Genomic DNA, 14,121 nt, shown 5'->3' with positions numbered 1-14,121 from the left:
AACCCGAGACCGTCACCGGAGTCGAACACGAGGTGTTAACAGACTTTAAACCACTTTTAAAAAAATTTTCCCAGACACTACCAATCTGCGTACTAGTAGCTTTAAAAATCATATCTTGAGTTCAAAAACTCAGAATCCAGTTACGTAAATTTTCCCTGAAACTAGACTCATATTCCCATCTACATATTTTTTTCTAGAATTTTTGGTTGGGCCAATTAGTATATTTTATTAGTCAAAGTCTCCCATGTTACAGGGATCGACTATACTGACCTTTGCGCATTACGACTTGGATATCTCCCTGTACAGGGCTTCAATACTGATGCTGTTTGTTTCTATAGAAACTAGACTCAGAGAGAAATCTATACATCTAATTGTCTCTGGTTAATTTATAATGAATTTCAAAAGTTGGAACAGGAAATCCAGAAACTGTTCTGGCCCTGTCTCACGAGAACCTGAATATCTCTTAACATACTGTCCATATGATTGTTTTGTTACTTTCCTATGAAAATAAATTCATCAAGGTTCGTTTACATAATTTATTCACTATTTAATTCCATTCCTACTATTTTTAGTGATTTTCCAAATCTACATCACTGCTGCTGTCAGCATCTACCTTTAAGGTAGACTTTACCTATTTCATAGTTTCCATGATTCAACTAGCCCTTTTAGCATAAATAGCACAAATTATGATAGTGATTAACCATTCCCATGGCCAATCCTTGTTAAGCATAACCACACCTCTCAATAACCATATCCATACCAAATGATGATAACATTATACTCAAACATATATAAGCCATTTTCGCATGGCTATCCAAAATTATACAAGTCCAAAGGGTCCATGACCCCCAACAAAAAGGGTAGTCCTATACATGCCATTTCGAAGTTCAACCAAAATTGTACGAAAAGGGGGGCTTTGATAGTGTGGGCGACTTCGACTTCAAAATCCCGAGTCCGATAGCTGGAGAACCAAAATCTATAAAACAGAGAATCAAGGAGACGGAGTAAGCAATTTATGCTTAGTAAGTTTTGAGCAAGGGATTCCAGCACAACAAAAGTATAGCATTCATGTAGCTAAACGGATAATTTCATATGCACAATTTTTTCAATATCATACTTACTTCACATTACCAACCCTTTTATTCATACACAAAGATCAACTTAGCCAAAGGCCGGTAGCTCATTTATCAACTGAGCGTATACTTATTTGTAAGGGCTCAACTAATTTCAAGCACATACGAAACATACCTCAATGTTGGGATGTTTCAAGCGTATTAACTGAAATTTTTACAGCAAGATCATTCATTCCCAAATCACGTACCTTCAGAATTTAACCGGATATAGCTACTCATTCAAATGCCTTCAGGACATAGCCCGGTTATAGTAACTCGCAAAAATGCCTTCGGGACTTAACCCGGATTTAGTAACTCACACAAATGCCTTCGGGACTTAACCCGGATTTAGTAACTCGCACAAATGCCTTCGGGACTTAACCCGGATTTGGTCACTTAGCACAAAGCCTTCGGGACTTAGTCCGGACATCATTCAAATAACCATGCACATTTAACAATAAATCATGGCACATTCGTATTTCATTTTCGTTAGCAAAACTCGAACACAAGACACTTATCATTCTTGGAATTTCGGCTCAATAGCCACACACAAAGAGCATGATTTTGATTTGCATAAAACATGATCTAATCAAATCATAATTTAAGCTCTTTTACTCAAGAACTTACCTCGGATGTTGTCGAACGATTCCGATAGCTATTCGATCACTTTTTCCTTCCCTTTATCGATTTAGTTCCCCTTTGCTCTTGAGCTTAATTAAACAAATAAATTGATTTAATCATTTGAGCATCGAAAAGAGGAACACAAGGCACTTAGCCCATATTTATACATTAGACATTAAAGTCACATATGTACGGAATCATGAATCAAACTCAACATTTTGGCTAATTTTCCCCCTTGGCCGAATTTTCTAAGCCAAGACAAAAGCATCAATATGCTTGCCTCTGACCGAATACATGCAACACCAATCTCCTTCCTATGGCCGAATATGCATGTCTATGTTGGGGCCGATTACAACACTTAATACATTCTACAAGTATGGTCACTTGTATTGACTAAACACCATTTTGTTTCAAGTTCAAAACTTGGCTAATACACACATATATACACTAGTAAAGCATCCTCTCCCTTTCCATCAATTTAACACATGCATTACTCATTAATATACAAAAATTATATTCGGCCTTAGCACACAACTTGCTAGCCGATTCTTCTCCATCTAGCAACCAATGCACATATGTGCTCACTCAAAAATGCTAAAAAGAAGATTCAAGAATCATCAATCCACCATCACATGCATCATTAACAAGCTTCATATTTAGCATGCAATGGCATTAATACAAAATCCACCTAGGCCGAATATCATCCCCATGACATAGCAAAGATTTGAACCATGGGCTAATTAGAACTCAAGCTAGCAACTAAAAAAAACATGCATGAATCTCATGGCACAACCTCAAACATACCTTGATCTAGATACAAGTATGGCCAAACCTCCTCCTAATCCTCTTCCAAACCAAACATGAAGCAAGAACTCCTTCCTCCTTCCTTAGAATTTTCGGCCAAAAGAAGATGAAAAAGGATGAACAAAATTTTTCTTTTCTTTTCATTAACTCACGGCAATGGGGGGGAAACAACCACACACTTTTTTTTTGCTTTCATCATATTCCCTTTCATTATTTTATGCCCATGCTCCTTATTTTATTGTTTCCACCCATGATGCACCAACACAACATGTCTATGACATGTCTTGCCCATCACACTTGGTCTACCATGCTTGTCATGGCCGGCCACTACTAATTAGGGGGGAATTTGACATGCAAGTCCCCCCTTTTTATTTCATGCACTAATAGGTCCTTATGCTTTGACCTATCACATTTCAAAATTTTCTCACATAAGTCCTATTTACTAAAATTCACCTACAATTAAACAAAATTCAAACACGAAATTTTCACACATGCACATGTACATATAATGAGCATCAATTACGACGGTTAATTATTTTTATGACTCGGTTTAGCGGTCCCGAAACCACTTCCCGACTAGGGTCAATTTTGGGCTGTCACAGTCCTAAACCAGTTGAAGGATCTGCAACCCCGAACCAGAGGTTGAGCCAGAAAAAGAAACAGTCAAGCTAAGTGTTGAACCTAAATCTACAACTCCAATGCTAACTTTTGCAAGTGCTTCAAAGAAATCGGAGTTGTCAATTATGATAGATATGTGCAAGTTCATGTACAACCAACAACAAACTTACTGGAAATATGCAAAAATTAGAGATAACTCAATTCAAAATACTTTTAAGAATATCTCTAATGCTTTTGTTCCTGAGTTCCCAGATGCTATCTTTGCGACATGGACGGAAGACACTGACTATGCAAGCGGAGATGGAGCTGAAAAAGACAAAGGGAATAAGTTAGAAAAATAAAAAGGGGGATTCTTGTCTTGTTATTTATTTAATTATTTTTAGGTCATTAGGAATTTATTTCTTTTGTAATTAGGATTTAATTTCTACATAATAAAGCATAACAAGCATGAATAAACTTAACACTTCTTTAGAAAGAAAAAGACTAAGTGATGTGGTAATGGGAATGAACATGTCTACGATTGGGCTATTAGGAAAGACTTTGTATTTAAGCAATCTTAATGACTCACCTCCCTTTCTTTACAACCCTACCTGGTGTTCAGTTTTCATTCATTACTTTGTTTTTGTAATGAGAACATTACTTCTTTTTAAAAGGGGTAAGGCAAATAAACTGCTCAAATTTTTAAAATTTTCAAGTATGTTTCAATCATTTCTTTCATAAGTATGTTTTAATAAATGAATGTTTAGAAACATTTTTTGTTAATGAGATAGTTTGTATGCGAGTATGAATGATGATTTTATCTAAGTGAAAGTATGTTATCATGAAGAATGGAATGCTTGTCTGATCTTATCCTTAGTAATGTTTGCCATGAAAACTTAGTTTATCTTGAGATTAAACATGCATGAAGGGTTATATCTTTAGAATTGACTTAGTAACTTTCTTGAGGCAAAATCCTAAGGGGCATAAAAAATCTAAAATGATATAGGCATATTTCATTGGATCGTTTGAACCTTTTCAAGCCAACCGTATGATATTAGACCCTTAAAACTGTAATTTTGAGCTTAAAGGCCTGTTTATTGTAATAAACCTACATTATAAGTGTAACATCCCGAAATAGGGCCTAGTCGGAATAGTGGTTTCAGGACCACAAATCTTACATCAAAATATTTATTCTATGATTATTATTAGGCCTAGAATATGAGAATATGCATATGTTAAAGTTTCATGAAGAAATTATTTGGGTAAGGTGTCCAATTGGAAATTAGGGACTAAATTGAATAAATTACAAAACTTCGATTCTAGAAGCAATTTGCATGAAATTGATTTAGATTATAAATTAAAAGCTCTTGGAGAGAAATTTTCCCAATTTCTAAGTTTTTGGATAAAAATGGGCTTGCATGGATGAAATTTTAAAGAAATGTCTTAGGAGCATTTTGGCCATTTGGCATTTTAATGAAATAAAATAGGAAAAATGAACCAAAAATCAGCCATTTTCTCCCTTGTACCAGCCGAAACTCTCAAGCCCTCCATAGTTAGGGTTTCCAAGCTTTTCAAGCTTAATAATAAGTGCTCCCAAGCCCCGTTTTTAATGTTCTTTGTATTTTTGAAATCTCGGTAGCTTACTCTCTCCATTTCCAACCATATTTCATGCTAGGGTTCATGTTTAAAAATTTAACCATGCATGAGTTACTTGTATTTTGATGGATTATGGAGGAATATGAAAGTTGGATGTGTGTTAAACATCTTTTCCTAGGTGATTTTCATAAAAAAACCTTAAAGGGACCATTTTGCAAAAGTTGTAAAATGTGTGGTAGAAATGAGAAAATAATGGAAAACGTGGGCTGCCATATGAGGGAGAAGTGTTCGGCTAGGCTTGGGTAAGGTAGGAATTGCATGTGTTTCATTATACGAGCTTAGGGACTAAATCGTAAAAATGTGAAAGGTTAGGGGTAAAATGGTCATTTAGATCAAGGGTGGAATTTAGACTTGAAATGTATAATGTAGAGTGTTAATGATTAAATTTTGTTGTTATAGACCCCGAGGAACAAATTCCGGAGGTCGATCGAGAAAAACGAAAGGTTTCAGAATAACCGAAATACAGCACCGAAACGAATACCAGGTAAGTTCGGATAAATTGAAGTAAACTCATAATATGTCTAATTATATGATTTATGAATGCATGATAATTGTATTTATTGATGGCATGAACCTACATGATTTGCAACTCTAATAATGATATGTTGAAAATTTGTCTCGCTTGAGGTTAAAAAGGGAATTCGGTGGATAAACCATGATGGACATGTGAATTGAGATCCTGCATGTGTTGCAGTAAGGATTTATCCCAGACAAGTAATCCATTGATCTCAATTATGAAAAGGATCTAGCCCGGACAGATGTTCCTTTGGATGATCGAGCCTCCCGAAGAATATATGTGCATTACGGATTTAGCCTGGACGGGTAATCCAATTTGGGGTCTGAATTTAGCCTGGACTGGTAATTTAGATCCGAACTCTTTAAGGGTGTTTGTCGTTATAAGGGATTTATCCTTGACTGGTAATCCCGACATCACCTTATGAGTTTATGATACGGGGAATTTAACCTGGACTGGTAATTTTGCCGTAAGATGTGAGGTTCGCGGGAGTGCATACCTGAAATTATTATCCTTATGAATTGATGGATTATGGATCTTCCATCGAGATTTCCTAGAAACTCAACAGGATTAATATGAGATATATGTACAAAATGAGATGTTGAATGATGAGCTCATCTAAGATAAATCACATGGTGCTTTGTTATATGACTAACTCTTTGAATGAGTGTATGTGATAGAGAAATCATTTCATACTTATTGATTTTATTACCCAATTTGGTTGTATGCGAATTACTTGGTAAGTTTACTTTCCGATTATTCGAGCTTACTAAGCATGTAAATACTTACCCCTCTCTTTTCCCTGTTTTTCAGAGCTCAAGGATTCATAAAGATTGGAAGACGGTTGCGAGAGCCAGCACACTATCAAATAGACCAACTTTGGTATAAAGACATTTCTATTATGTTCAATGGCATATATAGCACTTTTGAGTATTTTGTTATATGTGTCATTTGATTTGCCAAATGAAGGCATGTAAAGATATACCTATCTTTTTGTATATGGCCATAGGAATTGGCTTATCTAGAAGTGGGCTATGACCTACAAATCTATGCAGGTTTACACTTCATATGATGGTTTGTTTCCAATTGGCGATGAGTCACAAGAACGAGTCAATCTTGAATATGTTAAAGAGACATGGAATCCCCTTAAATACAAGATAGGAAAAAACCTAACATGTGTGAAACCAATGATATGACGTTTCCATGCAATAAGTTTTGCTAAGAACATTTATAAGAGTATAATCATGTTTTACTTTGCATTTGAGAATGATTTAGTATAAGTGATAAAAAGGGGGACCAAAGGCTTGGAAAATAGCCTATTAGGGTCCACACGGTTGGACACACGGGTGTGTGTCTAGGCCGTGTGTGACACATGGGCCACTCCCATGGGTATGTGGTATAGTCGTGTGTCCCCTGCACCTAAAATTTTAAGTCAATGTTGTACACGGGCAGGCCACACAGGCGTATGATCTGGCCGTGTGCCCCTAATTGTATGATAAGGGTAAAGTCAATGTTGCACACGGGCTGAGGGCATGGGCGTGTCCCAAGCCACACGGGTGTGTGTGACCACACGGCCCCACCCACAAGGGCATGTGACCTTTCAAAACAAGAGAAAATTTCTAACGTGCCCAAAGTTTACCGAATGTTCTCGGTTTTGCCTGAACTTCCCCTAAGTATGTTGTTGGCCTCGAAGGCCTGTGTAAAGGATGAAATGTACATGTTTTAAAATTTTTAAATTTGAGCGAAATTTGGCGACCCGATTTAACATGTTTGTGAATGTAAAATCCCGGTAATGCCTCGAACCCTATCTCAGCGTCAGATACTGGTAAAGGTGTTACATTTAGTGGTATCAGAGCTACGATTTAGTCTGTTCTAAGACTACCATAGAGGATATTGAGGTTTACTATACATACCATTATTCGAATATTGATAGTGTGACATCTCCTAACTGTTTAAATTGTTTTGAATATAGTAAATGTCTTTCAATCAAGCAGAAGATGAGTCCGATGGAGCCGAGAGCCATGCTCCACCTTTCGTACAATGAGTTGTATCTAGTAGTAGTAGAAGGCTTATGTCTGAAGGCCGGAAAGAAGCCCGAGCTGCCTTCTTTGATATGATGGACGAATGGTTTGGGGATTACCTTAGGAATCACCCCAACATACCAAGGTCTTCCCTGCCCCCTAACCAACCTGATGAGGATGTGCCACGAGGTGTGACACCGGTAAGAATCGGTAAGGCCTCTGTAGATAAGCTTAGAAAGTATAAGGCTGGGGAATTTAGAGCTAAAATTGAGGATGATGCTGAAAGAGCCGAGTTCTGGCTTGAGAATACTACACGGGTGTTAGATGAATTGTCGTGCACACCCGAGGAGTGTTTAAAGTGTGTCCTGTCCATCCTGAAGGATACTGCATACCATTGGTGGAAGACTGTATCCTCGGTAGTACCAAAAGAAAATATCATTTGGGATTTCTTTCAACCTGAGTTTAGGAAGAAATACATTAGCCAAAGGTTTTTAGACTCGAAGCAAAAGGAGTTCCTGGAACTCAAACAGGGGAACAAGACTGTAACAGAATACGAAAGAGAACTCGTGAGGCTAAGTCAGTACGCAACTGAATGGGTCCAAACTGAGTCAGAAATGTGCAAACGCTTCAAGGAAGGTCTGAATGAAGAAATTAAGTTGTTGATTGGGATCCTTGAAATACGGGAGTTTGCCGCATTAGCTAATCGGGCCAAGAAGGCCGAGGAGCTTAATAATGAAAGAAAGCAAGCAAAGAGAGAAGCTCGAGTCAAGAGGTCCAGCAAAAAAATACCCTCGTTTTCAATGAAAAAAGCAATGAGCCAACATGAGCGCTCCACTTCATCAGTAGGATATTCGCGTAGAGCGAGAGGCTCTAAAAGATGAAGTTAGAAGACTTCCTCCCCGATGGTGACTAGTGTGGGGAGTGAAGATGATCAAAACCCGAAGTGTAAGAGTTGCAAAAAAATTTCACTTCAGAGAGTGCCGAATAAAGAGCGGTGCATGTTTCAGATGTGGTTCTCTTGACCACTTTCTCAGGGACTAGTCTAAGTGAGTTGAAAAAGAAGCAGAAGTAGCCCCGAAGTCAAGTGCTCCCATTGCATACGGCAGACCTCCGAGATATACTGGAAGTCCAGTGGTAGTCGAATCGCGACTAAAGACGCTGCAAAACCAGAGGTTCGAGCTCCAACAAGAACGTATGTGATACATGCCCGAGAGGAAGCCTCTACTCTTGACGTTATCACGGGTACTTTTTCTCTTTTCAATACATGCGTTATTACCTTAATTGATCCAGAGTCGATGCATTCATATATTTTCATGAGATTGGTATCTAGTATGAACATACCCATTGAGCCTACGAAATTTATTATTAAAGTGTCAAACCCACTAGGCAGATCAGTCTTGGTTGATAAGGTCTGTAAGAATTGTCCTTTGAAGATTCAGGGTCATTGTTTTCTGGCTAACCTTATGTTGTTACCATTTGATGAATTTGATGTAATACTTGGTAAGGATTGGTTAGCCCTACATGATGTAATTGTAAACTGTGGTAGTAAGTACATTAAATTGAAATGCCCGGATGGTGAGATTCTATGGGTCGATTTGAGAGAATTGAGTTCGTTGCTGGTTGTAATCACGGCAATGGTTGCTCAGAGATATATGAGGAAAGGATATGAAGACTACAGTGTATGTGATAGAGAAGTCATTTCATGCTTATTGATTTTATTACCCAATTTGGTTGTATGCTAATTACTTGGTAATTTTACTTTCCGATTATTCGAGCTTACTAAGAATGTAAATGCTTACCCCTCTCTTTTCCTTGCTTTTCAGAGCTCAAGGACTCATAAGGATTGGAAGACGGTTGGGAGAGCCAGCACACTATCAAATATACCAGCTTTGGTATAAAGACATTTCTATTATGTTCAATGGCATGTACAGGACTTTTGAGTGTTTTGTTATATGTGTCATTTGATTTTTCAAATGAAGGCATGTAAAGATATACCTATCTTTTGGTATATAGCCATAGGAATTGGCTTATCTGGAAGTGGGCTATGACCTACAAATCTATACAGGTTTACACTTCATATGATGGTTTGTTTCCAATTGGCAATGAGTCAAGAACAAGCCAATCTTGAATGTGTTAAAGAGACATGGAATCCCCTTAAATACAAGATGGGAAATAACCTAGCATGTGTGAAACCAATGATATGAGGTTTCCATGCAAGAAGTTTTGCCAAGAACATTTATAAAAGTATAATCATGTTTTACTTTGCATTTGACAATCATTAAGTATAAGTGATAAAAAGGGGGACCAAAGGCTTGGAAAATAGCCTATTAGGGTCCACATGGACACACGAGCGTGTGTCTAGGCCGTGTGTGACACGCGGTCCACTCCCATGGGCATGTAGTAAGGTCGTGCATCCCCTGCACCTAAAATTTTAAGTCAGTGTTGTACACGGACAGGCCACACGGGCGTGTGATCTGGCCGTGTGCCCCTAATTGTATGATAAGGGCAAAGTCAGTGTTGCACACGAGCTGAGGGCATGGGCGTGTCCCAAGCCACACAGCCCCACCCACACGGGCGTGTGACCTTTCAAAATAAGAGAAATTTTCTAACGTGCCCAAATGTTTACCGAATGTTCCTGGTTTTGTCCCGAACTGCCTCTAAGTATGTTTTAGGCCTCGAAGGCCTATGTAAAGGATGAAATGTACATGTTTGAAAAGTTTTAAATTTGAGCGAAATTTGGTGACCCGATTTAACATGTTTGTGAATGCAAAATCCTGGTAACGCCTCAAACCCTATCCCGACGTCTTATACGAGTGAAAGGTGTTACAATAAGCCACATTACCATCTTTTTAAGTTATCCTAATTTTTTGCACCCATCTTAACTAAAGTTGCCTTGGTAATCAACATTTGAGGAAATTTTCAAAAAAGATGTATGTGCTCATGCTTAAAAAAAAGATGAAGGAAGAGCGAAGAAAAGTTTGCTCAGTCTCCAAAAAGGAAAAATGTTTGAGCTTGAGTTCAAAATAAGTTTAGGGGTGTTCCAAAGGTTCACTTAAAGAAAAAGGTTGTATTTTGAGAAATCCAAGACAAAGTTAAAGGCTAAGATTTTGAAACCGAAATGTCTCATCTCTTAAAATCCATACCTTTAACCGAGCCCCATTACAACCTTATAAAATGCCTATTGATTTGATGATTATGTTACCGACATTAGTGGAGAGGAAGTACTAAGTTCAACATATGAAGATCATAAATAAGCCTTATGATTGTTTGCTTGATTGATAAGAAATTATGTTGAATGAAGAATGTTATCTGTGGCTGTGACATACATACAAACTATGATTCATGTTGGCATATTTTGAACCTTAGTATGAAACTCTAAAAATGTTTGCATATGAACTACTTGTTAATAAAGAAAATTTATGAACACGAAGTTATTAATGCATGATTATGGGACAAAGATTGATGTTGCCTACACAGTTAGCAATTTTGCCTTAGCAAGACCTTTTGCTGTGCATAAATATTACTCACGACGAGCAATAATTTAAGTTCGGAGGTGTGTAAACTGAAAAATATATAGGATTTTTCCTATGTAATTTATCACCTTTTTACTTAAATTCGTTGTTAAAACTAAGTAATTGTTTAATAAATTAATGAAATATGTGAAAATATGAAATTAGAACATAGAAATTATTAAAATGTGATTTTATGCTTTATTATATAGTTTTCATACATAAAATGGCTTATTTTATATTTATTTGAACATATTATATTTTTAAGACATGAAATGGGTCATGCATGATTAAATTAAATAATCAAATATAAAATTATATTTAATAATTCATTTTAAAATATTTCATTAATAATTTGATTTTTAATTAATTATTTAAATTGGATAAATTTTATTCTTTGGTCCTTTAATTTATTGATTTATTTTGGACAAGTCTGATAGCTTTGTTGGATTACAAAAATCATCCAAATTGAAGACCAAGTCAACCCAATTTCGACTACACATGGCTGTCCACTTAAACCACTTTTTGGTTTAATTACACGAGGTCCTTGCAATGTTGAAGAAATTAGAGATTTGCCCGAAGATTTACATTTGATCGAGTCTCAGTCCTAAGTTGTTATGGCATTTAAATTCCTTAAAAATCAAGCAAAATTCAACTCAAATCCACTAAGCATGGCCAGCCACTCATTGGAAAAGCTTGAAGAGACTAAACCTCTCTATTTTTAGCAAACTACCCTCCTCTCTTCACCTATAAATAAGACCTCATATCATCCCTCATCCCTCATCCCTCATCATTCTCTTCTCTCTCAATTCTCTTTAGCATTTTCCATTCCCCATGCCTAGCACCATATCTTTATAGAGATTTTAGCAATTAAGCCTCTTAAAGAGCCCTTAGTCGGTCACCTTGGAAAGCCATCAGCAAAGGAGCGAAGGAGCCTCGTTGGTCAAAGTCTTGGGTGACAGCCACTCTGAATTGGGTTTAATCTTTCTTTTCTTTAATTTAATCTAAAATGTTTGCTATGTGTTCTTTGTTCTTGTTTACAGCAATGTTAGCTTAATTTTATTTAACCTAGGATGATTGCTTTGATTAAATAATATTTATTTGATTCATGCTTATGATGTTTGTGCCTCAATCGATAATGTTTTCAATTAAAATCAAGTCTGTATTTCGTTCATACGTGATTGAAATGCACCTGAATTAGCTGAGTGATCCTAACCAGACAACAGCTAGTGGACGCATAATTGAAATGTGCATGCTCAATTTAGATCCTAACCCAATTAAATTGCAGGTTGCATTACAACTCTAACCAAGCTCTGTTATCTGCATAGTTTTTAGATTAGTGTGATTAAATTGTTTCAAACCTAACATGTCTCTATTACCTCACACAAATGCTAAGAAACCCTTAGTAACTAAGGATCAGTAAAATGCATATTTACTAAGTAAAGGATTCTAAAAGGGCCCAACGTGGTTTTCAAACTCATGAAAGATTGACTTGCCATGGAATGTTTTTTCAAATGTTATTAAGCATGTTGATAATAAATTGAGTTTAATTAAAGTAATTGTCTTACTTTATTTATGTTATAATTGTTGCAAATTGTGTTTAATTTTGCTAAAATCTATTCCATTCATATAGTTTGCATACTTAGGATAATTTGCATTAGGGATCATTGCATTTAGTATAATATATTTAATTTTAATCATCACTTCTCAACCATATTGTGTTTTTATTTACCAAGTTGTTAGTATAATTTTACAATTAAGTGATTTAACACAAATACAATCCCTGTGGAGACAATAACTTGATACTTACTTATTACTTCATAACGACTGTGTACACTTGCACAAACCTATGCGTTACAAATACTCCAGTGTTGGGCTTATTGTAACTTTTCCTTGGAGTCCCTTGAACTGATCCAGATTTTGCTACTACACCAGGCCTCGTTTCTTGCTGAAATTTTTGGGGCCCATGAATAGATTGCTTTGTACTTAACTCAACCTTGGAGGGACAATCTTTAACCTGATGGTCCAAAGACCCATATCTAAAGCAAGATTCAGTATGCCTCTAGCATTCTCCTCTGTGATTTCTTCCACAATGTTCACAACTAGAATCCCTAATTATTCTAGATCCTCCTGAACTTGCCATCAAAGTAGTTTCTCTACAATTTCCATCACATCTGAAACTCATTGACTATAAATCCCTCATTGATGATGAAAAAAATCTTGTCCCTCGGCTTCTTGAGATTTGATGCAGGTGGAGGACTAGTCATTCCACGTTTCATTCCTTCCTTTCTAAAACTTCTACTCCTATCTTGAACAATCATTTCCATTTTATGAGTCTTAATTGTCGCCAGTCAATAGTAAACCTCATCTTTTAAACCCCATTCAAATTTCCCACACATAGCTTTCTCAGTTTGAAACATATTTTTTGCATAACAAATTAGTCTAACAAACTCACATTCATACTCCATCTCTAACATCCTTCCCTGTTTAAGATATAAAAATTCACTCTTTATATGTTCAACATACATTTGATCCACATATCTTTTTATAAATTTTTCCAAAAAGAATTATAGTCTATTAACTCCTCAAAAATATATATATACTGCGAAAGTTTACAAAAGACTTCATGAAAATAGAGTTTAACAAAAGTAAAAATCATTGCAAGAGTTGATACAAAACATTCCTACATGCCATCCTGCCCACAGAATGCATGATACTGAAATTAACAAAAGGCTCACAATCAACAGTACTCTAGCATAGTCCCTTCAAAAAAAAAATTTCCTTCAATTAACACTCTTAAGAAGGAAAAGAAAACAAAATAAGTTTAAATGAACTTAGTGAGTTCCAGAGATAAAGGAAGCACATATAAAACATACAGATCAATACCTAAGATGATACCCAACCCTTCAGGGAAGTGCAGCACAATAATCATAATACGTCAAATGGTGTTTACAAGATACGGATTGATTCAATAAGCCAACTTAACACAACACATGGGCGGTTACTATCTGCCAACTAAACCATAACTTATACACATAACTCATCTTCATGTCGGCCTTATACCCAAAATTCAGAATCAAAATCATGTCGATTTATCGTATTCATATACACACACACCCCTCTTAACTCCACATATCATTTTTGTTCAACCAAGTATATTTTCTCGTGATCTGTCAGTCCGATTTGCAATATAATTGTCCTACTGAAGGCATCACAAACATAATCCCTTTCTTCAACATTACATCTCACATGTCACATATCACATATCACATATCACATATATGGTG

The sequence above is a fragment of the Gossypium hirsutum genome, chromosome A13 (assembly GCF_007990345.1).
Source record: "Gossypium hirsutum isolate 1008001.06 chromosome A13, Gossypium_hirsutum_v2.1, whole genome shotgun sequence".
In the NCBI taxonomy this organism is placed as follows: domain Eukaryota; kingdom Viridiplantae; phylum Streptophyta; class Magnoliopsida; order Malvales; family Malvaceae; genus Gossypium; species Gossypium hirsutum.
This window is presented reverse-complemented; position numbering follows the sequence as displayed.